Source organism: Podarcis melisellensis (genome assembly GCF_964234715.1).
Source record: "Podarcis melisellensis genome assembly, chromosome: 8".
Classification (NCBI taxonomy): domain Eukaryota; kingdom Metazoa; phylum Chordata; class Lepidosauria; order Squamata; family Lacertidae; genus Podarcis; species Podarcis melisellensis.
The window spans coordinates 49,980,891-50,005,323 of NC_138540.1; the positions used below are offsets into that span (position 1 = coordinate 49,980,891).

The 24,433-nt window shown below is 43.7% G+C and overlaps 1 protein-coding gene and 1 long non-coding RNA gene across 2 annotated transcripts in view; both read left to right on the plus strand.

Annotated features, from left to right (window-relative positions):
- The window catches only part of DYNLRB2 (dynein light chain roadblock-type 2), a gene marked incomplete at its 5' end in the record, with an annotated part of 451,085 nt that overhangs the window by 3,578 nt on the left and 423,074 nt on the right, over positions 1-24,433 (plus strand). The window lies entirely within an intron of this gene.
- On the plus strand, positions 2,258-23,944 carry LOC309375076. Its single transcript, XR_014170801.1, has 4 exons — positions 2,258-2,322; positions 4,745-4,975; positions 21,560-21,614; positions 23,891-23,944. It is a non-coding gene; the product is annotated as an uncharacterized lncRNA (long non-coding RNA).

Below are 24,433 nucleotides of genomic sequence, written 5' to 3' on the forward strand. Positions count from 1 at the left end.
TATATAGCGTGTTCTCCATCACGGAGAGCACGTGTTGCGGTTGGGGATTCCAAGACACCTTGCTGTTTCTGGGCAGATGGTTTGGCCAACTCGTAAGCAGGGGCGGGCTGTTACTGGGGAAAATTACATGTTGCCATTTAGTGATTGACAGCCCTATTTGTTAAATACAAGGCACGCAGCAACGGACGTCCACTTTCGCTGCATGCTTCGGATCACCCGCCCTCCCTTCCCTAATGTTAGGCTGTTTGCTTGACCTTGCTATGCCTGTCATGGGGTCGTCTGCTTTGGGGCAGGGGCCCGGTAGGAATTTTGCCATTTGGCTGATTAGTGTGTGCCACTTGGTTTTTGCCTACCGCGTAGCAAATCGTCACAACTTGTAAGGTTTGCGGTTAGGCATTGGTCTGGAATTGGTTGCTGGGGGGGTATGGATTCGGCTGTGCCTGCCCCCCAAAATGCTGCTGGTGGTGGAGGGGTATGGCTTCGGCTGTGCCTGCCCCTCCAAAATGCTGCTGCTGCTGTTGAAGGGTTTTACCATTAAAGGAACCCAGGGGCTCCCCATGCTTTTGTCCGAAACCCCCTGGCAAGGGGCTAGGGCCACGCAAGCCCCTGAGAGCATGCTGGGAAGAGGTGAGGCATGGTTCCCAGTCCCGTCTCTCTCCCCAGGTGACTTACCCTTCCTGACTTCGCAGGGGGTGCGAATGTCAGAGCTGTCCCCGTGCGGGGGCAGTTAGTGCTACCAATGCCTAAGCAACCACTCACATTGCTGTATTTGAATAAAGTTGTGGCCAAAATTATGCCAAAAAAATTAAACAAAAATTAAGTGTCAATTGTGTTTTCCTTTGGGGACCTCTACACGCAAATCATATAACCTTGGAGCAATGACGAGACAGAAACTTGCATTTTAATGCAAATCATTATGTGAACTAAAACACAAGTGTCCTTCAAAATGTGCTTTTCTCCTAATTTTGCAATGTAGCTCATTGTATTTGGGGAAAGTGCTTGCAACAGGCTGCGTATTAGGTAAAATTGCATATAACGATGTTTAGGAGAAATTTGCATTAAAATGCCGTTAAGTGTTTTTATGAAAGGCCTTGAAAGTGTGCAAATGTGGAAGATTCAACTTAAGGTTGGAAAGATGAGAAAAAGAAAGAAACCATAATTGACAGAATATCCTATCCCTAAGGGGCAAGACCCCTGCTCAATTTCTCTGTATGTTTCTTTACCCTTAAACAAAGTTATTCATTTATTTATTTATTAACATTATATGCCACCTTTCTGCCAATAAGCTCAAGATGCCACACATGGTTCTCCTGCTCTCCATGTGAGCCTCACCCTTTGCGATAAGTTAGGCTGAGAGACAGTAACTGGCCCCACATCATCAGTTGGGCTTCATGGTTGAGTGAGGATTTGAATCATGGTCTCCCAGGTGCGAATATATGACACTGGTTTGTTGGAACAGACTATCTTTCAAATGCAGGGTGCTTTCTGTAGGAACCAGAGGGCATCCTAGGTGTCATCAGGAATATAGCAGTGGAGAGGAGAGGCAAAATAAGTGATGGAGAGGAAACTACTGGCACGCTGTGTATGCTGCAGTTGCTGAATTAATTTGACACCTTTTCTAATTTGAACTGGAATCCAGCAGAAGTGGAATGCAAGTAAAGCCTGAGGTAAAGTCAGGAAAGTGCTCCCCGCCCCCCCCCCTCACATACAAAAGTTGATTTTTTTAAAAAAACAGTTCTGACAGTTGGACAGCATCATCCTAAAGGAAGCAAGCTAGCTTAAAGAGTAAGAGGTGGGCTGTGTGGTCCACATAGCTCTGTTCTCCAACCCATTCCCACAATTACTTGTCCCCTCAGCAACTGCCGCCTGAGGCAGCCACCTCACTCTAGCAAACAGTAGAGACAGCTCTGAATGCAGGGCAGAGGAAAACAGAGGAAAATTAAGGAAAGAAGCAGGGAAAATCTCATCCTTGCTCAGTATAAAGAACATTCATCTAGAGAAATTGTAGGGTCAAAATTTCTACCCTCCTTCCCCCATTTTTTTGGCTTTTGAAGCAATACCTTTTGATTTTAGTCCAATTGGTTTTTGTTTTGTTTGTTTGTAAGGTTTCGGGGGTTTTTTGAGGGAGAAGTGCAGGTAGAAAAGCTTCCAAAATGTTCTGCCTGGGAAATAGATGAATGCATATTTGCTATGGCCTGAGAAAGAGTTAAGTGTGCCCTTTCATAATAAAAAAGCAACACACACACACTGCAGAATGGATGGGATCCAAGTCCTGGCTGAGAGAAGCAAGACTCTGAAAGGCACAAATCATCCTGAAGTTTGGTGAGTTGATAAAGTTATTAAAGAGAGGGAGGCAGGGAGATTGAAGACGAGGAAGGGGTGGCGGCAGGAGGTGACTTTGGTAGTACCTTAAGTCTGTGCAAAAGCAGAAAGAGGAAAACCAGAACAAGTCTGACAGGATAACAATCTATAGCAGCCCCGATTCCCTTGGGGTTAGAGAGAGAAAGAGAGGGAGGGGGAGAGAGAGAGAGAGAGAGAGAGAGAGAGAGAGAGAGAGAGAGAGAGAACAGCACAAACTCCTTTTCTTCGGCTGCTGTCTTGTGTTCTTGGCAAAAGCATCTTTGGTTTTACTTGCACAAACTTGGCTCTGGGGTTTCTTTTACTGTTATTATTAGCAAGTAGGAGAAGCAAGACCTTCATCTTGTTGGCGGGGAGACGAGAGTGAATCAGGCTGTAGCTTAAGGGTGGGGCCGAAAATGCCCCCAGATCGGCCATCGGGCCATCTGCTTAGCAACAGGATCCTGAAGGAAGAGAGGGAGAGAGAGGAAGGCCAAGTGGAGCAATTCTACAGTTGGGCCAAATTCCAACATCTTGGTGCCAAGTGCTGAACTTTCCTGCCAAGACAACAAACAAGGGCACTTTAGAAAAAGCCTCCAGAGTAAAATATTTTTTCTACTTCTCCCTCTGCAAACTTCTTTGCCCTGGCTGTGCAAGTGATCAGTTATGCTTTCATTACACAAGTTCAAACAGGAGGATGCAGTTATATATATATATAAATTCTTTTCCTTATAGGTTGGAACAGCGGCTTCATATTCACAGTGCACACACAGTTCAGCTCAGTCTATCCGCGCTAGGACCAAAACTGCCACCCACAATTCTCAAATGACCTGAGTAGCTGCTATGATAATGATGATGATGATGATGGCTGTGCACCAGATTTGCCAGAGGGCCAAGTGAAATTGGGCATATTTGGAAGGCCTCTCAAGCAGCTTCTTCATCTGATCCTGCGTGGTGATGGATGAGGATCTGATCCTGCACAGTGCCAGTGGCTGCTCCTTTATGAGCAACTGTCCGTGCACGCAGAGGAACTGCTCACAAAGGAGCTGAGGTCAGTACTGTGCAGTACAGTACAGAGAATATTATGCTATTTAGTTTATTTATTGAATTTGTATCCATATTTTTCTCCAAGGAGTTTGAAGTGGCCCACCTTTCCTCAACCCTGTAAGGTAGGTTAGGCTGAGAGGCAGTGAATGGTCTAACATCACCCAGTGAGCTTCATGGCCAAGTGGGGATTTGAACCCTGATCTCCCAGGTCCTAGTCCAACACTCTAACCGCTAAGCCATACTGGTCTTCTACTGTCAGACCCTTGGCTCACCTAGATCAGTACTCACTGCTCTCAACAACAGCAGCTCTCAGACATCTCAGACAGAGGCCTTTGCCTTCACCATTGCCTGATCATTTAACAGGAGCTGCCAGTCATGGAAACTTAGAGCTTCTGTATGCAAGGCAGGTATACGGCCAACAAATTATGGTGCCTCTTTTTGGGGGTGTGATTGCACAGTACTAATAGCACAGGATCCTAAATCCTTATTTGTCAACATAATAGCCTGATCCTTTGAGGTGCCCACTAGTGGAGTGAGAAAAACCCTAGAAGATATGGGGTTTATTGACTTCTGGATTAGAAGGGCCATTGGTTCCATTAGGTACAATGTGTAAAGTACACCACAGTTATTTATACTTACGGTCATCAACATGTATCTCACAACATGGCGAGCCATTTCATAATTGTAACAGCCCATGTTCTATTAAATGCCATACTAATGTTTTAATAATGCTTTATTAAAGGGTACAAAAATTGGGTCAGTACTTTCTGGTGCATGGCCGCCCCATTTTTTTTTATTACAGTTTACTAAAGAATATATCACATAAACTTCCCAGCCATATATATGAAGCCATTTCATAACATGCTTTGTACAGACTGTGATTAAAGCTGTTAGCTTGATCTGTAATTACATTTGCAAATACATTTTTATTGAGTTATGCAATGGGGGGGGGATTAAACTTGCCAAAAGCATAATGGATTATGTAGCTTGAATTCCAGAAAAGAAGGGTGTTATGTACTGAAGTTCTCACCCTGGGCCAGCAGGGGGATACTGTAGATAGTTATGCAAATGAAGGATCAAAAAGTAACGTTCAGTGATTGAATAGTTTTGTATGCAAATGAAGGATCGAAAAGTGACGTTCAGTGATTGGATAGTTTTAGAAAATGGCAACAGTTACATTGTTCTGGAGCTCTATATAAGCAGGCTGACTGAGCTCCTCAGCTTAGTTCTGTTCCAGCTTACAAATAAAGAGTCGCTTTGGAAGAATCACTGTGTCGTCTGATATGTTCGCCCACAACTTAACAAATGGAAAGAGAGAATACAGAAATCTATATCTTATAATCTAATGCCACTTCTGCAGGGGCCCAGGTCTTTGGTGTCACATATAGGATATGAAGTGAACCATTGAGTAAACATAAGTGCATAAGAAGAGAGTCCTGTGGATGAATCAAGGAATCAGTCTGAAGGCCCATCTAATCCAGAAATGGGTTCTCACACTGGTCAACCAGATGTTTGAGGCAAGGTCACAAGCAGGAACTGGAGTGCAACAATGCTCTTCCCATATACGTTCCTCTGCAACTGTTCTTCAGAGGTAGGTAGAACACAGCCATCATGGCTAGTGGCCATTGATAGCTTTATCCTCCATAATTTTTTCTAATTCTTCTTTAAAGCCATTTAGGTTGGTGGCAATCACTGCCTCTTGAGGAAGAGAATGTCATAATTATATGTGCTGCACGAAGAAGTACTTTTGTCTGTGCTGAATCTTCCAACATTATGTTTCCATGGATGTTCCAGCATTATGAATGGGAGAGGAACTTTTTCCATATTGTGTAAATTCATATACCCTTATTCTATGTGCCTCTGACTCGCCTTCTATCTAAACTAAAAATAATTTAAAGCAAGACTAGAACCCTAAGAAGCAGACACTCATGGTAAAGACCCATTTATCCAGCTGGCAAAGCCCTCCAGGACAAATATTTCATTTCAGGTAAGATATATACATATATAGTGGGGATCCTCAGGCCCAGGAGCTGAATGTGGTCCTCCAGGACTCTCTATCTGGCCCTGGGACTCTCCTCAGGCCACTCCCCCTCCCTAGGACACACCCCTCTTCCCAGACCACACCCTCGTTGGCTCTGCTCTGTACTTCCCTGGAGTGTGGTAGGCGAGGAGGTGCATGTGTGAATATAGAAACCTCAGAATTTTGAGTGGTTGGAATGTCTCCTAACATACAAAGGGAAGAAAGTCACATTTCTTACTCTGCACACTTTTGCCTCTGAGTCACACCCACCACTGGCATGTGGCCCCTGGAAGTTTTCCCATGAGGGAATGTGGCCCTCAGGTTGAGAAAGGTTCTTGGGATAGGAACATGTCAACAGTATATAAGAAAAAGAAATGAATTTGTGTGTGTGTGTGTATGTGTGTGTGTGTGTGTGTGTATACACACAAACAAATACCTACATAAACACAAACCTAGCAAAATAGTTCAGATGATAATGCCCAGAAAATAATGACTCCTGCTAGCGGAGACTATTGTGCCTAGAAAATGACTATCCTTATATTTACTTGCCGCTTGAAGACTGCATAATTTAGTTTGGAATATGCAACCAGAGGAGGTGGGAGTAATAGCCCATTTTCTCCCATTTCACTTAAATTCAAGTAAAATTGAAGTTCACCCTTGGACCCACAGTCAAGGTGACACCTAAGGACGTGGTTCCATTATTATTATTATTATTATTATTATTATTATTATTATTGTGTGTGTGTGTAAAGTTAATACCATTGCAATAATGACAGATAATACGGTGGGTTGGACAGTTGTTTTTAGTAATGTCAAGAGCTGATCAGGAGTATTCTGCAAGGGTACTTGAGCCTGAATGGAACACTTGTGATGGGAGCTAAGAGGCCTGAGCTCAAGCCTTTAGCATATTTTAACTGTGCATGTCTGATTGCTCTCAGTGGAAGTGATCTGCTTTGTTTTGAGTGGCTTTCTAAACACCTCACTTGAGCTCTTGTGCTCATGCTAAGAAATAAAGGAGCCACCAGCCTTATTCCAACAGGACATCCTTTCCAAGTGAGATTGCTCACACCAGTCTGGTGCATCCATGCATAGAGAACTGAAAGGAAACTACAGAGCAGAACACACTGTGCATCTGGGTGCTATTTATATGGCAACAGAGCAGTTGCTTAATTAATAGTGCAAGGGGGCTGCATTTCCAGAATCCCACACAGACATTGTTTAATGAGGTAGAGAGTGATGTAATTTTGTAACGTGCTTGCAGGAATACAAAATGACTTAAAGTTGTTGCTTGGTTAATTTTGATTCAGCCGGACACACACCCTTTTTAGTTGCCCTCTCCCTCTCCCTCTCTCTCTCCTAAAATGTTTCCCAGTGCAAGATATGAATGGGCACTGCTGAGAAGGGCAACTGTAAATTCTTTTGTATAATTTGGTCAATTAACTTGATGCGTCTTAACCATTTTATACAATCACCGTGATCTTGAGACTAGGGTCACTTTGTTGCCTGAAGCATTAGACAAGATGGCAGCTCCTTCTATGTTCCATGTTCAAAAACTGATCAGACTGGTAATCGAATCTTACTTCAACACAGACAAGTGCCCTTCACCACAGCAGGCTAGCTTCATGGAATTGTATGGAACACACAGCTCTATTTTGCTGTTGCCTGTCCTGCAAGCATCTACTGCTTGAGGCGACTGCCTCACTCTGCCTAATGGTAGGACTGACTCTGACTAGAGGACACTCAGAAGTCAATTGATAAACCAAATTAGTGGGTTGTGGTTTTGAGTGAAGTGTCCAGAGCTCAGGGTGTGATCATATGATTGTTTAACCAGATTCTCAAATGAGTTGAATTTGCATAAGTCACTTGAAACCAATGGACCTAAATGTGTTTGCAGGCCATGTTTGCAACTCTATCTCTTCTGGACTCAGCACAGATACATGCAACTGACATCAAGTGTTTGTCAGATCATGTGAACACAGGTTCAGAAATTTCAGGTGGTGGGATATGAGGTCTATAGACTTTTATCAACATGTTGTTGCTCCTATTTGAATACCTATCTGTTGCAGATATGCAAATATTTGGATTTCTTTTTAAAAATATTACTTTGTTAGTGTCACAGACATCATTAAATCAAGTTCATATGGCTTTGTATGACAGACTAGGCAAGTCAAGTCAGGTTCACTTGGCTCATGGAAAGAGTTTGGTGTAGACATGTGTGATTTTAAATACTCAAAGGCAATCCCATATCTCTTGCCTTTGATGTTCTTGGAAAAACCTTGTAACACAGGCATTTATCCTACGCCGCCTTCTTCAATGCTTTGCAGATAGACTGTTCAGCTTAGGTGTGGGAGGGCCAGCATCAGATCCATGCTTAGCCATGAAACTAACTGGGTGGCCTTGAGCAAGATATTCTTTCTGAGCCTAACTTGTCTTCCAGGATTTTTGTGAAGATCCAGGACAATTCAGATATTACAATTTTTTTAAAAAAAACTAATACATCTTAAATGTTATAAAGTCCAATCGCACAGTATGCAATCAGTGAATGGTAGTTTCTAAAAGAGCAACTAGCAGCCATCCAAACTGAAACCACCCACCCACCCTGCGGTCCCAATCCTGATCCCGTCCATGCCTGCTCTCTGCTTTGAGAGGGACATTCCCATTGGTGCAAAAGGAGGCTTTTCTACCAATGGGTTATATCTATTACTAGCCATAGCCAGAGTAGACCCATTGAAATGAACATCTATTAATGTTAATGGGTCTGATTAACTGAGTAGGATACATACCAATCCTAATAGCAGGTGTGGTGGAGGGATTCCTGATCTGAATCACAGGAAGGCAGTGAAGGTTTAAATTCCCTCTGTCCCATCCAGGATTCTAAACCAGATTGTCCCCCCTCCCCATGCTTGCTATTCTGTCTGTCTGTCTCTCCATGCACACAGGATAAATACATATTTGCAAGCTTATTGGCGCATGAATCCCGTGAGAGTACATGAATCCTGGACACCCTGAATATCTTCCTTCTCCTTTTTGGCTGCTGTCTAGAGTTTTGGGAGGATGTGGCTTCAATGTGGGTTGGGCATGTGCTGGGAAGTTCTTGTGCCATTAGCCTTTCACTCCTTCCAGCCTTGTAAATTGGGCTGGTCAGGTTGCAAAACTGCCAGTGAGTTTCCTGTGGCCCAACTCCCTACCCTGCCCTGTGCCAGGAACATAAGGAAGCTACTTTATATTGAGTCTGACCATTAGTCTATCTAGCACAGGATTGTCCACACTGACTGGCAGAGGCTGTTTTGGGTTTCAGATAAGAATCTCTCCCAGCCCTACCTGGGGATTGAAGTTGGGACCTTCTGAATGCAAAGTAGATGTTCTATCCTGGAGATACAGCTCTTCCCTGGTTTAGGTCATTGGTCCATTTAGTCCACTTCTGTCTTTCCTGACCATTAGTGTCTCTAATTTCTCAGTCTTTCCCAGAAATGCCAAGCCCAGGACCCATCCTATTCAGAACAAGCTTGGTCACAAAGGCAAATATAGTTTTTATTTTGAAGCTATAGCTAATCTGGGTTTTTCTTAACCACCACACGATTGGCTTTTCAAAGGTATCTGCTCTAGGGAAACCAGAAATGGAACATGTGCTGGCAGATGGCTGCAAAGAGAAATTTATATAATGTTTCTTGGCACTAAGTTTGGCAGCTGACAGAATTACAAGTTTTGCCATTGCATAACCAATACCATGTGGCACCAAAGAAAAATGAATTGCAAAGTCATGTGAGGACTTCTTTTCAGAAGAACTGTGCCAATTCCTTCATTATCCTCTCTTTGCCAGCTCATAGCATCCTGTGTTTTTGCCCCTAGCTGTTTGGATCTGTTCTTTCAGGGACAACCTAATTCCTTTCTTTGATACAGGGGAAGAAGCTGTGGCTCAGTGGTAGGGGATCTGCAGACCTAGCATAAAAATCCTCTTTTCCATCACTCACTCATTATGTGGTGTTGGGTATACTGCTCAATGAATATTTTCAGTCAAAGGGGTAGCCGACTAGTCATAATTTACAGCACAAATGAAATAATGGTCAAGCACCTTTTTAGAGGCTACTCAATGTATTATTCCATAAAATGTAATGGATTAGCAAGAATGATGCATCTGATGAAGTTAACATTAGTTCCCAAAAGCTTTTGCCATACTAAAAGTGTTAGTTTTGAAGCTGCTAGTACTATACCTTTTGTAGTTTTGCTCAAATTTCACTGTGGTCTATTTTACAGGGTTGTTTTGAAGATAAAGCGCCTCTCTGTCCCATCCACCAATTCTGTCTTACAAGTGACCCTCTAGCTCTACATTTCCCATCACAAGAAATGCAGGTTATGGACCACATGTTTTCCAAAGAGCAATATAAGGGAATCTCAAGGAAGCAGCTTGCAGAAGACTAGAACAAGTGAAGTAGGGGGTTCACCATGTGTCCCATTTTACAAAGATCATTCTTCTGTGGACATAGTATTCCTCCCAATACAGTGGTACCTCAGGTTACAGACGCTTCAGGTTACAGACTCCGCTAACCCGGATGTAGTACCTCGGGTTACGAACTTTGCTTCAGGGTGAGAACAGAAATCGTGCTCCGGCGTCGCAGCAGCAGCAGGAAGCCCCATTAGCTAAAGTGGTATCTCAGGTTAAGAACAGTTTCAGGTTAAGAACAGACCTCCGGAATGAATTATCATATTTTTTGCTCTATAAGACTCACTTTTTCCCTCCTAAAAAGTAAGGGGAAATGTGTGTGCATCTTATGGAGCGAATGCAGGCTGCACAGCTATCACAGAAGCCAGAACAGCAAGAGGGATTGCTGCTTTCACTGTGCAGCTATCCCTCTTGCTGTTCTGGCTTTTGAGATTCAGAATATTTTTTTTCTTGTTTTCCTCCTCCAAAAACTAGGTGCGTCTTGTGGTCTGGTGCGTCGTATAGAGCGAAAAATACGGTAAGTTCTTAACCCGAGGTACCACTGTATAGGAAGATTGGTTGTATTTCTCCTTCAATTTCATTAAATATTTCTAATGTTGCATCTAAACAGATAAATTGACATATGCAATCTTTATGCAAATATGATAGATATTGGGGTGGAGGAGAGAGGCTGTCAGTCATGGGAGAGATTCTGTTTAGAGGCTGATATATCACATGGAGCTCACTGGCAGAGGATCTGCTTTGCTTACATAAACTACCAGGTTTAATCCCTGACATCTCCAGGTAGGACTGAGAGAGAATCTTGTCTGAAACTCTGGAAAGCTGCTGCCAGTCAGAGTAGATAATACTGAGCTAGGTGGGCCAATAGTCTGATTTGGTTTAAGGCAGTTTGTTAGGTAATATGCAACACCTGACAAACACACAAACCGTTCAGAGTAGCTTTCAGGTAAAGGCTACCACACCACAGGGAGTCTGTTATGTGCTTATTTTGTCTTCTCATAGGACAATTGTGAATACAAAGATCCGTTTATCTGTATGTCTGTCCAGCTATCTTGGCTAGGCTTGCCACTGGTCAGCTACTTGAGTGCTACCTATCATTATTTTCTCCAGCGTTCTCAGTTATTTCTCGTCACTCTCCATATCCATCATGTGGGGAAATAGTTGATTTGTGGGTTTCTCACAACAAACCACTTTGCAAATATCCAATATGCAAACCTGGAGCTGTGTTGGGAAGTTTCCATTGGACACGTAAGGCCATATTTTTAGAATGGCAGAACAACCACAATTATTTCTGACTGGAGTCAACAGGAATCTGAACTTCAGGCCCAGTCCAATAACTATCATTCTTGCAACGGATAATCAGCACCTTAGTTTTATGTGAACACTTTGCAATCTTACATTAGAAAAAGCACTCATTTGATCTGGAATTTCTAAACCCTTTGTGGAATGTCAATCTTTTGATGGGATGTTTCCTCAGATTCAGGAACACAGCTGCCAGTCATTTTTTAAATGACAGCAAGTTCACCATATGTCAGATCCAACACCCTTTTAGAATGTGGCTTTTTTTGGGGGGGGTTATTGGGTTACTGCTTTTGGTTTGATTTTATATGTTGCGGTCTTGTTGTGAACTGCCCTGAGACCTCTGGGTATAGGGTGGTGTATAAATTGAATAAATAATAAATTAATAAATAACAGAATTCTTCCCTGGACACTTTGTCTGGCCATGTTGGGTACTGGATGGAGCAGCAAGTCTTTCTCTTTTTCTGTTCTTGGCTAGCCATCTCTATGTGTTCCTAAGTCTTTTAGGATCAGCTGGGCTTGATGTTTAATAAGCAAATAGCAGAAGATAAGATTAAAATGTAGTAGCAGTGTTCAAATATTTTTAGAGCATCACACAGTAGATGAAACACACTTGATCCAGGACTTGAGCCTATGCTCCACCTGCACTGTTCAAAGCAATATGCTTCCTAATACCAGCTCCTGGAAACCACAGGTTAAGAGAGTGCTGTTGTTGCTTGCCCTGAGGATCTGGTTGGCCACTGTGAGAACAGGGCTAGATGGGCCACTGGCCTGGTACAGCAGGGCATTCTTTTTATATTCTTATGTAACCAGTGGGTGGCAATTGCAAGACCCCCCACCCATTCCTTGTACTTTTCGTCATTTTAAAATGACCATTTTATTTGATGTTTCTGTCCGGTGGCAGTTTTTTCAACACAGAGAAAAGCTGTGCCAGTGTAATGCTGGTGAGAGGAAGGAAAACTTGCCCGTGATGAGCTTATTAGCACATGAATAGGTTGTGTGAAGCAACCACTGAGAGCAGCAGATGGGAAGAAGAAAGAAAAAGTAGCCCATTGCCAAATTTCTCATAGAGGGGTTTGGGAACTCCTAGCTAATTAGTTAAATAATTTGAAAATATTTATTTCTTTCACAATGGAAGAAAATGATGGCCTCTGTGCTTTAATCAGCAGCATGTCTTCCTACACGGCCGTCCATGAAAAGTTATTGCTTAATTAACCCCTTTAAATGAATACCTGATAATTAATAAACCCATTGGATTGTACCCCAAGGCTGGGAGCTGAAGAAGCCTCCTCTGTTCAAGTATGAAACGAGAAACCATGCTGAACTAATGGGAAATAATTCCAGTAGAAGGCAAACCAATTAGGATTAGTGAATTCCATTTCATTTAAAGTTTCAAGATACAGAAGTAATTTATCTAGTAAATTAATAGTGTTAGTGACTTTTCTAATATATTAGCAAGTGTTTCGTATCAAATTAATGAAAACCAAACTGGTTAATACAGAATGAGACTTATTATAAAGGTATAAATGTTATTGCTGCGATAAGATCCAAATGGTTAATATTAAAAGGTTCATGTTTCTCTAATGGATAGCTATTTTTAATTTTTCCATATGCCAGAGCAACTCAATTTTATTAGTTAAATAAATAAATTTGTCAGTGCGGAAAGACCTGTTTATTTTGGCATATGGTTATGTTCTCCTGAATTTGGGGTTAGAAGAAGGGCAGCCACTTCCCATCTTATATAGCCAGTACTTATATGCATGGGGGTGGGGACATATCCCTCAGTTAGAGTGTGTTTGAAAAGAACAGCAGTGAACACTTTTTGCTTCAATATATGACCTTAATAGAAATAAGAATAAACACCCAGCATCTGGGTGTTGGGTCCTATCACTATGCACATGATATCCAGCCCATGACCCCCATGTTTAACTGATGCCAATGAGTCTGTTATCTGGACCCAGTGATGTGGGCTTGCAAACTGAAACTCAATCCAGACAAGATGGAAGTACTGTTGGTCAGTAGACAAGTTCAGTGGTGTCCAAACTTTTTCAAAGAGGGCCAGATTTGATGAATTGAACATGTGTGAAGTTGTTGAGCTTTTTAGGATTCCACCCCACAGGAGTTGTTGGGTTTAACTTACATTTACATTTAGGTGTTGAGGAGACAGAAAAGAACACTGACCGTGGTTGAACTTCAAAGAAACAAGCTCTCCATTATTACTGGCATCTCCTTTCCTGGGCTGCTTCAACTCCTGAGACTCTACAGCAGCCTTTGTCAGCCTGTTGCCCCAGATGATGGAGACTACAACATGCATGAGAACTGAGGCATGATCCCTGTCCCCTCCTGCTTGCATGCAAGTAGGAAAGGGATCGGGGCTGCTCCAATGGGGAGGCCTCGTGCTGCCTAACTGAGAGATCCTTGCCCCCTCCTGCTTGCATGGAATTAAGGGGAAACGAGGAAGGGGAAACATGGTGGTTGAGGTCAAGGCGGCGGCCACCCCTCTGCCACCGCCATCGCTGCAGCATCAACGTCCCAAATAGCCACTCCCCCCGTGTGACTAAATTGGTCGACCCAAGGCGTGACGCAGCTGGGGACTCCCTAATGGCGCGGGGGCTAGCCCTGCACCCCGCACAGAGGGGAGAGCTCATGACAAGCCCGCAAAAAGGAAATGGCTTTGGTGGGCAGGCGCTCGGGGGCCACAAGAGATTGCTTTTTCAAAATTGCCTGGGGGGCCATTTGAAACCAGCCCAAGGGCTGCAAGTGGCCCCTGGGCCGGACGTTGGACATGCCTGGACAAGTTGATCCAGGATTGGGGGTACAACCTGTTCTGACTAGGGTTGCACTCCCTCTGAAATTTTGAGTTCACAGCAATGTTGGTCCTGGAAGGTCAGGTGATTGTTGAAAAATCAGATTGGGTAAGGGATGTAGCTCAGTGGTAGAGCATCTTCTTTGCATGGAAATGCTCCCAGGTTGAATCCCCAGCATCTCCGTTATGTCTGGGAGAGACCCATGCCTGAAACCTTGAAGAGCCTATGCAGGTCAGGGTAGACAATACTGAACTAGATGGACCAGTGGTCTGACTTAGTATGAGTCAGTTTCCTATATTAGCTTCCTGTATTCCCATACTTTAAGAAATCTAGCTTGAAAACACGTGTACAGTGGTACCTCGGGTTACAGACGCTTAAGGTTACAGCCGCTTCAGGTTACAGACTCCGCTAACCCAGAAACACTACCTCGGGTTAAGAACTTTGCTTCAGGATGAAAACAGAAATTGTGCGCTGGTGGTGCAGAGGTGGCAGCGGGAGGCCCCATTAGCTAAAGTGGTACCTCAGGTTAAGAACAGTTTCAGGTTAAGAACGGACCTCCAGAACGAATTAAGTTCTTAACCCGAGATACCACAGTATTGCAATGCAATTAATGAATATGCTTTCTTTCACAAAACTCAAGGTAGTATTTTTGGGGTTTTCAAGCAAGCTGTCACCCAGGTAGTGATCAGACCCGGACCTCCTTAGCTTCATCAAGGTTGCTCCATGATGTGTCTTCAAAACCAATTCCTGGGGCCAATTTTTGGAAGTAGTGATGGTGATGATCAAGCTTTAGCTACTGATTGGCAAAGCATTCCTGTTGTCCTAGTGAGGAAACACAGGCAGAAGTTGCTCTGGCTGACACCAACTAGGCAGTGGCAAAGCTGCATGCTCTGCTACTGGGGGCAGAGAGCAGGTGGAGGCATGGCTGGCACCCTGGGGGAATGGCATGCATCCCAGGGGTGTGGTACGCTGCCCATGAGGGTGTGATGTGCCACCCGCAGGGGTGTGGTGCGCGTTCTAGGAGCTTGACATGCCACATGAGGGCATGGAGTCCTGTGCGTGCACGGGTGCACGGCGTGTGTCGGGGGGCTGCCACAATGGCACCCCGAATAGTGGTGCCGGGGGAAGTCCACTCCCTCCGCATCCCAGTTTCTCTGCCAGTGCAGCTAGGCCTTGAGTGTGGAACTATTTGGAACCAGAGGACCATATTCTCTTCTGGACAGCTTTCTGGGGGCCACATGCCACTCTGTTTTCTGGACATTTTAATGTCCCTGAAACATAGTACTCTTGATCAGGTTGAATTAGTTTATTCCAAAAGAAACCCAGGAAGTCAGTTTTCTGCTGTTGGAATGCAGGTAGGGATGTGCTATAGCTCAGCAATGGAGCATCTGTTTTGCATGCAATAGGTTCAAAAGGTTCAATCCCCACTGGTCAGTTTTGCTGCTGGTCATTGTAGACCAGGCATCCCAAACCTTCGGCCCTCCAGATGTTTTGGACTACAATTCCCATCATCCCTGATCACTGGTCCTGTTAGCTAGGGATCATGGGAGTTGTAGACCAAAACATCTGGAGGGCCGCAGGTTGGGGATGCCTGGTGTAGACAATATGAGTTACATGGACCAATAATCTGATTTAATATGAGGCAACTTCCTATTTTCCTATGTTATAAAGATTGATCACAATTAAGAGGATTGCTGGAGTCACTTCTCTTAGTATCAATGATGTAAACAATCCTGATGAATTTTATTTCCCAAAGTCCCTGGAAATTGTCAAGCCTTGAATTCTCGATTTACAGTTTGTTACTTGAGCGGCGGTAAAGAGGCATGCTTTTAATACAACACACTACCTTGGATCCTTGCCTGATTCAGTAATACAAATAATTCCAGCCCAGGAGAGCTATTGACTAAAATGAAATTGTCCGGAGATGGAATGCAAAAATTGCCCACAATTTGGCAGAAATTCTATGCAAGAGTGTCCAAGGATTAGGATTATGCAACCTCAGAGAGGAGAATTTCATTAGCCTGTTCTTTTTATCATGCTCTTAAAACAAGATACAATAATGTGAAATAAAATGCAACGTTAAATATTCTGAGAATTGCAAAAGTACTTGTTTTTTTATTTATACTTCGCTATTGGTGTTGATTTCTATAGCTGGGTCTGCATGCACTAGGGAATGCCTGTGAGTTAATAGCAGCTTAACTGTGATATCATCCAACCCATAGAATGTAGGTTGAACTGAAACTGGCTGAGTTTCAGTTCACATATTGTTTCAGAAAGTGTGAATTAGGTAAGTTTAAATGCAGACTGATTTGAATTTCTCCCTGATCCGTAGATGTGAGAGGTAATTGCTGAAGAGAGTCATGTAGCCGAGGCCATTGCAAGCTGTAATTACAAGTGAGAAATGACTATGAGCTATCTACTTGTTGCAAATCTAATAATGAGACATTACTGGATAGAGTTCTGCCATGTACTCTCTCCCGCAATCCCTGTCCCAGTCCCACAATCCCTCCTTTTTTCTCTTTGATGATTAAAACAGGTGCCGTAGCCCTGCTGCTTTACTTTTAAATGTGGAAAACCAGACAGAGACATAGAAACTTGCAGGCCGAGTGCTATTACGGCAGTCTGTGATCTCGGGTAATCTGATTAGTCTGATCAGACTCTTAGATACACGCTTCCTTTTCTCTCAAGGGATATTACATCACTTAACCACCATACTGCAACATTACACAAATTGCTTTGTTAACTTAAGCCGGCTTGGCATACAACTTTTTCGGGTTGCTTTTTCGGGGTGGTTATTGTTGCTTAAATGCTTTCTTCCTGTCTTGCTGGCTGTCAAATGATAAATGTTGAGGGTTGCTCTGTTTTGCATGCCGAAGTCCTATCTGCCAAATATCTGCCAGATACCTGCCTACCTGTCTGTCTACGCACCCTTAGAGCTTTGAAGCTACCAGCAGTCCCAAATTGAGCAAGGAGTCCTGTCTATATTAGAGTGCTTTAGACTTACGAGATGCCCTTTATGGTTCCTCTAGAACTTTGCGGTCCACCAACTGGAGCCAGGTGTGAAATTGGGGTTCAGGAAGGGGCACACAGAATGTCAGAAAAATGTGTCTTTGAAAAACCAAGCAATGTTTTTCACAGTGGCCTACCGTGTATCCCAATGGAAAGTCACCAGCAGGATTGAAGCACAATCATGCAATGGAACTTCCTCTCTCCTCACCTAGGCTCCCAAATTCTGCTCCAGAAGGTCCCCCAATGGAAGGGCAGTGCTGGAGACAACCAAGCATCAACACTGTAGATCATGCACAAATCCTTAGATACAAATTCTTCTACTCCAGTCAGGGCTGGATTTAGGTTGGATGAGGCCCTAAGCTACTGAAGGTAATGGGGGCTTTAATATATCCAGCTGTTCTTTGTCAACAACAAATTGTTGCTGTTTTTTGTGTTGAATATATGCTATATGGTAATTTATGGACCTAATAGGTATCTAAAGCCATTTTATTTGTTTTTTATCTTATATTTTGGAAATGTACATCCAGTTTTTTTCCTTTAATTTTTTTGGGGGGCCCCCAAAAGAGTAGCTATAGATTAGCTATAGCCCCAGGCTATAGCTTGTTTAGCTTATACGTAAATCCGGCACTGACTCCACTTTCCCCTCCAAGCTTTCTTGGTTTCACTTTCAGCAGCTTAATTTAGAAGGAAAAAAATGTATTTCTGTTGTTCCTTCAGTTACAACTGGGAGTCAGAAATCCTTTCTGAACTACTGCAAATCACCTGAAAATCTAACAATAGACCCTGAGCAACTTCCTGCCCAGTCCTGATCTAATAGTCTTCCCTCATCTGCTTGACAAGTTCAAGGTGCAGCCTAGAAACTAGAAAGGTGGGGGCAATGGTCTATCCAGCATTTTTTTTGCTCCTTTCACAGTCCACTTGAAAATTGCTAGAGGATTCAGAGCGCCATTTAATGAACTATGTGTGTGCTTTACAAAACAAAACATGTATCGAATGCTAGCTCTACTCACAGTAGACCCATTGGGGTTAATGAACCTGAATAACTTGGGCTCATTAATTTCAATGGGCTGACTCATTTCTAGGTTTGCATTGCTACATATAGATTAGCCTATGCAAATTCTATGCAAATCTGTGTCCTCTTAATTGGTCTTCCTAAGTAGCTTATCAGGAAGGAGATTTACTTCTGGGTAGCAGCCCTTTTTAGGCCATAAATTCCCATCTGCTTCATTCCCATCCCTACTTCTCTGAAAATATATGTGATGTCCAGCAGCTTTTTCCGAAAGAAGTCTTCCAACTATATTCTTGCACAAAACCAAGAGGAGCTGATTTTGTGGCACATGGTTTGGCAAAAGAGTAAAAAGTAGGGGAGGGAGACGGAGAGGGAGAACTTGAGACTGTGGCTGTCAATGACAGGAAAGGAAACTTTGGGAGAAAAGACGAAGCATCTGATGATTTCCTTAAAAAGCACAAGAAATCAGAGAAGCCAGGAAATGCCATCCAAGCCAATATGCCTGCCCATCCCAGTTCTTAATCCCATTCAGCACTGATGATACATGGATCAGGACTAGATGACATGCCAATAAAAGGAAAAAAGAATAGAATGGAAAGGAAAGGAAAGGATATCCTTCTGGTAACCATTCAAGAATGCAGATTTACAAACTTGTATATTCAAACACTGCTATATATAGTCCCTTTTCAAAGAAGAACCCCTTCACACCAGTAATGCACCAAACTCTGACTCCTTAAAGATAATGCATCTTCTTTTGATACCCATGTTTCTCCCAACATTTTTTTAATTAAAAAAAGTAACTTTTTAATTGAGGAGCCTTTAAGTCCTCAGAGGGGTCTTTACTGAGAGATTCTTAAAGAATAACAAAGATTGCAGGAACACGTGGGTCAGAAGCCCTGAGCAGGAGGACAGAGCTGTTATTACAGAGGAACACTGCCTCACAGTCATTTTAAACATACCCCAGAACTTTGACTCAGTTTGATCAGAGAATTGGGACAAGGTGGGATGGAATTCACCTTAAGCATATTTAGTGAGACTGACTCCTGTCAGATCCTGAAGGGGAGCGGGACTGGTTTGGTTGCACTGGAGACTGAGCCTCAGAGGCACTGCAGGAGATGCCACAATGACACCTTAGTATGGAGTGTAGGAGACAGGGGGTCACCAAATATTGATGCCACACAGGGCATAGCTGCCAACGTTTCCCGTTTTAAAAGGGAAATTCCCTTATTCCGAATAGGATTCCTCGCAAGAAAAGGGAAAAGTTGATAGCTATGACACAGGGCACTTCTGAAATTTGAGACCCCAAGGACTGCCACTGTCAGATATGCATAGTAGCGTGAGACCTCTGGGAAATGCAAATGCCTTCCTTCTTCTCTGTCTGACCTCTGTCCTAATCACCCCAAACATATCCTGATTTGTCCAACCTAGACCCTGAAGGAGAATGCTCCATTTCAGAGGCACTGCACACTGCTGGCAAACTTATTATAGATGCCTGACCACCCAATAAGGTTAGGAACTTCCATCTAGAAAGCTGCACATGCAAAATATTCTTAAGGCCTGTACTGGGCATGACTATCCAACATGGCCTTTGGGCTCTCCTGGACAGTGAGAGCTTCCTGTTTGGACCAGTGTTTTGCCTGAACAACAGTCTTCTGGACTCTGGTGTGGTCTTTGGTTCTGACTCCCTGACACAACTCTTGGTCCCTGACCCCCTTCCAACAGCTGTCTACAGCCCAGTCCTAGCACAGGGTAAGATTCCATGGCACTGCAATGTGCATAGGAATCCCAGAATCCCAGTGATGGAGCCAGCTACATGTGAATGTTCCTACTCAGCTGTTGCCTGGCCTAGAAGGGCAGGTGCAACTAAAATCACTCCCCACTGGTCTGCCTTATAGCAACTGGTGCCTCTTATACGTATGGTTCCAGTGATGACATGTATGCTGCTGTACTGTGGAATCTCAGCATGGCAAAGCAGTTCCTGTGCTGTTGTGTGCATGATGGGATCACACAATTTCCACTCAGATACTCCTTAGCCGTATGTATTGCATCCACAGTCCTTGAGTGCACTAAAATTATTGCTCAGTTTCATCTAACTTGGAAACACACACACATTATGAATGGCATAAAGCATAATGAATTGCATGAAGAAAGACCCAGAAGAAGTCTTAAGTGGATGCTTTCTTTCTGCATTTAGGTTGCTCTGCTTTGCCAGAAGGTCTTTCGGTCTCCTTGTCATTTTTTCCCTCTACATAACCTAAGTAACACTGATATATTGCATATTTTCATTTAGCTCTTTGAAGCACAATCCACTTAGCGATTAGAAACCTCACACAATTTAGCAGATACCATCAGTGCAGAAACTTGCTACAAGCATGTCCCTTAATAAGCAAAGCGAATATTTGAAGTGTGGTTTGTGGTTGCTGCTTTTCGTTCCTGGATTATAAAATGAGGACGAGACATGTTTGATGGGTACTCTAGATTACCTTTGCCCAGTTCCTGTGACTCAGATGATATGTAAAGGATGGCTTTCCATTACTTGTCAGAGGCCCATTTGCCCCATTATAACCCAAGACCATTGTGCTGGAAAAATGTCTAGAAGCATGAAAATGTGGACACTAGCAAACTTTTAGCAATATGCAATATGTGTTACTGAGTCTAAAGGAATGGGGTGAGCCCTCAGCCTTCCTGAACCCAAGCCAGTGAGAAATGAGTCCAAAAGTGGAAATTCTTGGCAATATGGGGAATGCACTGTTTTTGTTTCCATTTGTTTGAAATATGTACTTTGGTTATAGCTCCTTCTATTTGTGCTCTTAAATGGTTTATTAGGTGGAAGCTATCAAGGGTGCAATTTAGGGAAGGCTGGACCGGAGTGGGAAGAAAAGTCATTAACCCCTATGTTTCAGACGAGATGTGTGTATTCTTCAGGAAGACATATCTTTGGTTATCATGTGAGGTACCAAACTGAAACAGCAAATGCTTTTAAAATACACCAAACCAGCCTGTGGACCTTTCTGGGAATCTCACCGTACCACTGATATAGCTCTGCTTCCAACAACTGAACCTTTCAGTGGTACTTCTGGGTGGTGAGAACTATGGTCCAGCCTAGTGCCTCCCAGATGTTGCTAGAACTTCAACTCCCATCATTCCTCACTCGGCCATGTTGGCTGCTGTTGGTGAGTGTTGTAGTGCTAACATCTTGAGGGCCTGGGGTTCAGGAAGGCTTGGCTATAGTCCTAGTCATATATTAGTCTTTAGTGTGGAAGAGACAAGAGGCCAAGTTTTCAGGACCCAGCCCAAGTTGTGTGCCCAGCTATCCCTCCCACTCAATGTCTCTATTAAGCTTCATTCCTGTGACCTGATTTTGGTCACTAGAGACTCTTCTCCCTCCCTCCCTCCCTCCCTCCCTCCCTCCCTCCCTCCCTCCCTCCCTCCCTCTCTCTGTCATAGCACTATTAAGCCAATGATTTCAAGAATCCATTCAAGCTATTTTTATATGTGGAAATGTATAAAAAACATAGTTTTACTTCTGGTAAAACACACCATAATCCCAAGGATTCCATTAATATTTTTGTAATCTCTTTCCCTTGCAGTGGGATGATGACCTTGCATCTTTGACACTATTGGTGAAAGGAAATGGATCAAACTGTGAGTAATGGGTTACTTCCTCACATACAAACGCAAAAGTCCTTTTCTCTCCCCACCCCCACCCCTGCCACTGCCAATTGCTTTTCAGGCCACCTTTTATCATTGTTTTTCCTTCTGAAACATGCATTTAAATAACTGAGGACTTTGGCTTTGCCACTATCTCCTCTCCTGTCAACGAGGGTTGCAAACAAGATTGAATCTATTGTGGGGAGGCATGGGGCTCTGTACATGAAGGCTGTTGTGCAGAACAAAGGAAGTTCCTTGATAGCAAGTGAGACCACATCTCTCTCTAGCTGAACAGAAAAAGGCCAAAAGAGCCTGCTGGATCAGACCATTGGCTCATCTAATCCAGTATCAAGTTCTCAGAGTGGCCATCCAGATGCTTGAGGGAAGCTGTGTATCTTCCATACTGACTGACAAGACCTTTGTGACGATGCCAGGGATTGAACTTGGGATGTTTTGCATGCAAAGCATGTGCTCTGCCACTGCTCTATGGACATTAGCTCAGGATCATGCATGTACAGTGGTACCTCAGGTTAAGTACTTAATTCGTTCCGGAGGTCCGTTCTTAACCTGAAACTGTTCTTAACCTGAAGCACCACTTTAGCTAATGGGGCCTCCCGCTGCTGCCATGCTACCGGAGCACAATTTCTGTTCTCACCCTGAAGCAAAGTTCTTGACCCGAGGTACTATTTCTGGGTTAGCGGAGTCTGTAACCTGAAGCGTATGTAACCTGAAGCGTATGTAACCCGAGGTACCACTGTACACACAAACACATAGCACCAGGCTGGGACCTTCAATACAAATAGCATACCAGAGTCAGAAGATCCTGTTGGCTACTGTGATGGCCTGGGAATCCGATTCAGAGGCTGAACCGGAGGAATCCCAGCCTGCACAGGAGTCCCCGCCTCCAGGGCCGGCTGAGCTGGGGCAGGGCCTTGATTCTGAAGCACCTACACCTGGAGCAGGCACCAGGTGAATCCACTCTGGCTCCAGAGGTGGTTGAGGACTCAGTGCCTACAAGTGAGTCTCCCCCTGGGTCCAGTAACCCTTCAGCCTCCCCTGAACTGCAGAGGCTCAGGGCAGAGAGGTGAAGGGAACTGGTTTCCCCCAGGAGGAGTGCTCACCTTAAGGCCAGGAGAGGCGGGTCTCCTGGGGGCCGGGACCTGGCCTCAGAGAAGATAAAGGCCAGTCAGCCCAGTCCCAGGTTGCGGGAGCAACGTCGTCAAAGAGCTGTTTTGGCCAGCATCCAGTCCTGTTCCCCCAGAGTTCCTGTCCTTGCCCGGCTTCTCGCTGTGGACCCCGCTTCGCCCATGGAGGACTGTCTGCTGACTCTCAACTCAGGTCCTGGACCTCGCCCCACGGTAACCCCCCCCCCCCGGACCAGCACAGCTACACAGCTGCTTGCAACTCTGCTTGTACTCTGGAAAACATTGAACACACTTATGGTTCTATAAATAAATACATAGAAAAGATGGAACTATTCAAATGCAGAGTGTTAATTGTCATTGGCATCTCTTATGAGTAGAATCAATTCACCGAGGATATTCTAACCAGAACAACCCACTACTTCATGCTCAAATGTCTCTCTAGTAAAACAAGTTGCTGTTAGGGATGAATGTGGCATGTCCCTTTGAGGCAACTGTATGGACATTGTACTTCTAAAAAAGAGGGGTGCTTCAAACTCCCCACCTTCCAGATTCAGATTCAGAACATGGTGTGATCCAAAGTGTCCTTGTTTGTTACAGCACTGTGTGGGCATCTGGTGGTGGTCCAGAGAGGCTCTCAGCGGAGACAAATGTTGGAATGGGATGGTTCTACAGCCCTCACATAGGAAGTGGCTTGTAGGTCCAGGAGGTGTCTCAGGTACCAACTACCCTGTCCCTCTGTCTCTGGGGACCCAGAAAGACACTGCAGCCAGTTAATGATGGACTCTATGACAAAGGCTTTAGCTTTGCTTCAGAAACAGAAGCAGGTAATTTTAAACTCTCAAATCCTCATGAAATTTGGATGTGTATAATTTTGGAGGCATTGCTAATAGCTAGCCAGGATCATATATGCAAAAAGATGTATTCACTTACGAAGGGATGGGAGTGAAGATGCCTGCCTGCAGACTATATTATTTGTGAACACAACACTTGTCTAAAGCGTGTAAAACAAAGTCAAGCCATACTGAATGCATTCATTACCAAGCCATCAAATTTACAGAACAGGGATGAAATCTGTTTCTGTTTAGGCTATATCTGGAACAACTTATTATTATTATTATTTTACAGTGTTGCTTGTACCATTAACGTGCACGTGTGGAAAATGTAAGTTGCCCTTTCCAGTCCAGAACTGCAGCAGTACCATTTGGTAGTTATTAGCATAAAAACAACATTAACTGTTTCTCCATAGTGCTGAACTCTTTGTGGCCTTCCTAGAAATAATAGATGAAAACTATCCCCAAATAAATACCCACACTTCTAATAAATATTAACCATGGTGACCTTTAAATATGAAGCAAAGAGTTCTGCTCTATTGCTTTGTCCCCGATAATGTGAAAACCACCCCACGGGGTTGAAAAATTGACTGTTCATCGGTCCTCAGGCTGTGTTTGGACGTTTGTTCCAAGAAGGCTGTGTGCCAATGTTCATGAGTGGCTTCATCTTCAAAACACATAGTCTTGCTTTCTTTTAGCTTTCCTAATTCTTCACATTCTTTCCTAGCAGGGGAAAAAATAATATGTTGGCTGCATTAACAGCAGAAACATTTGGAAGGGTAAAAACAAACAAACAAAAATAATCAATTTTCAAGGTCCACTTGCAGATGGATGGAAG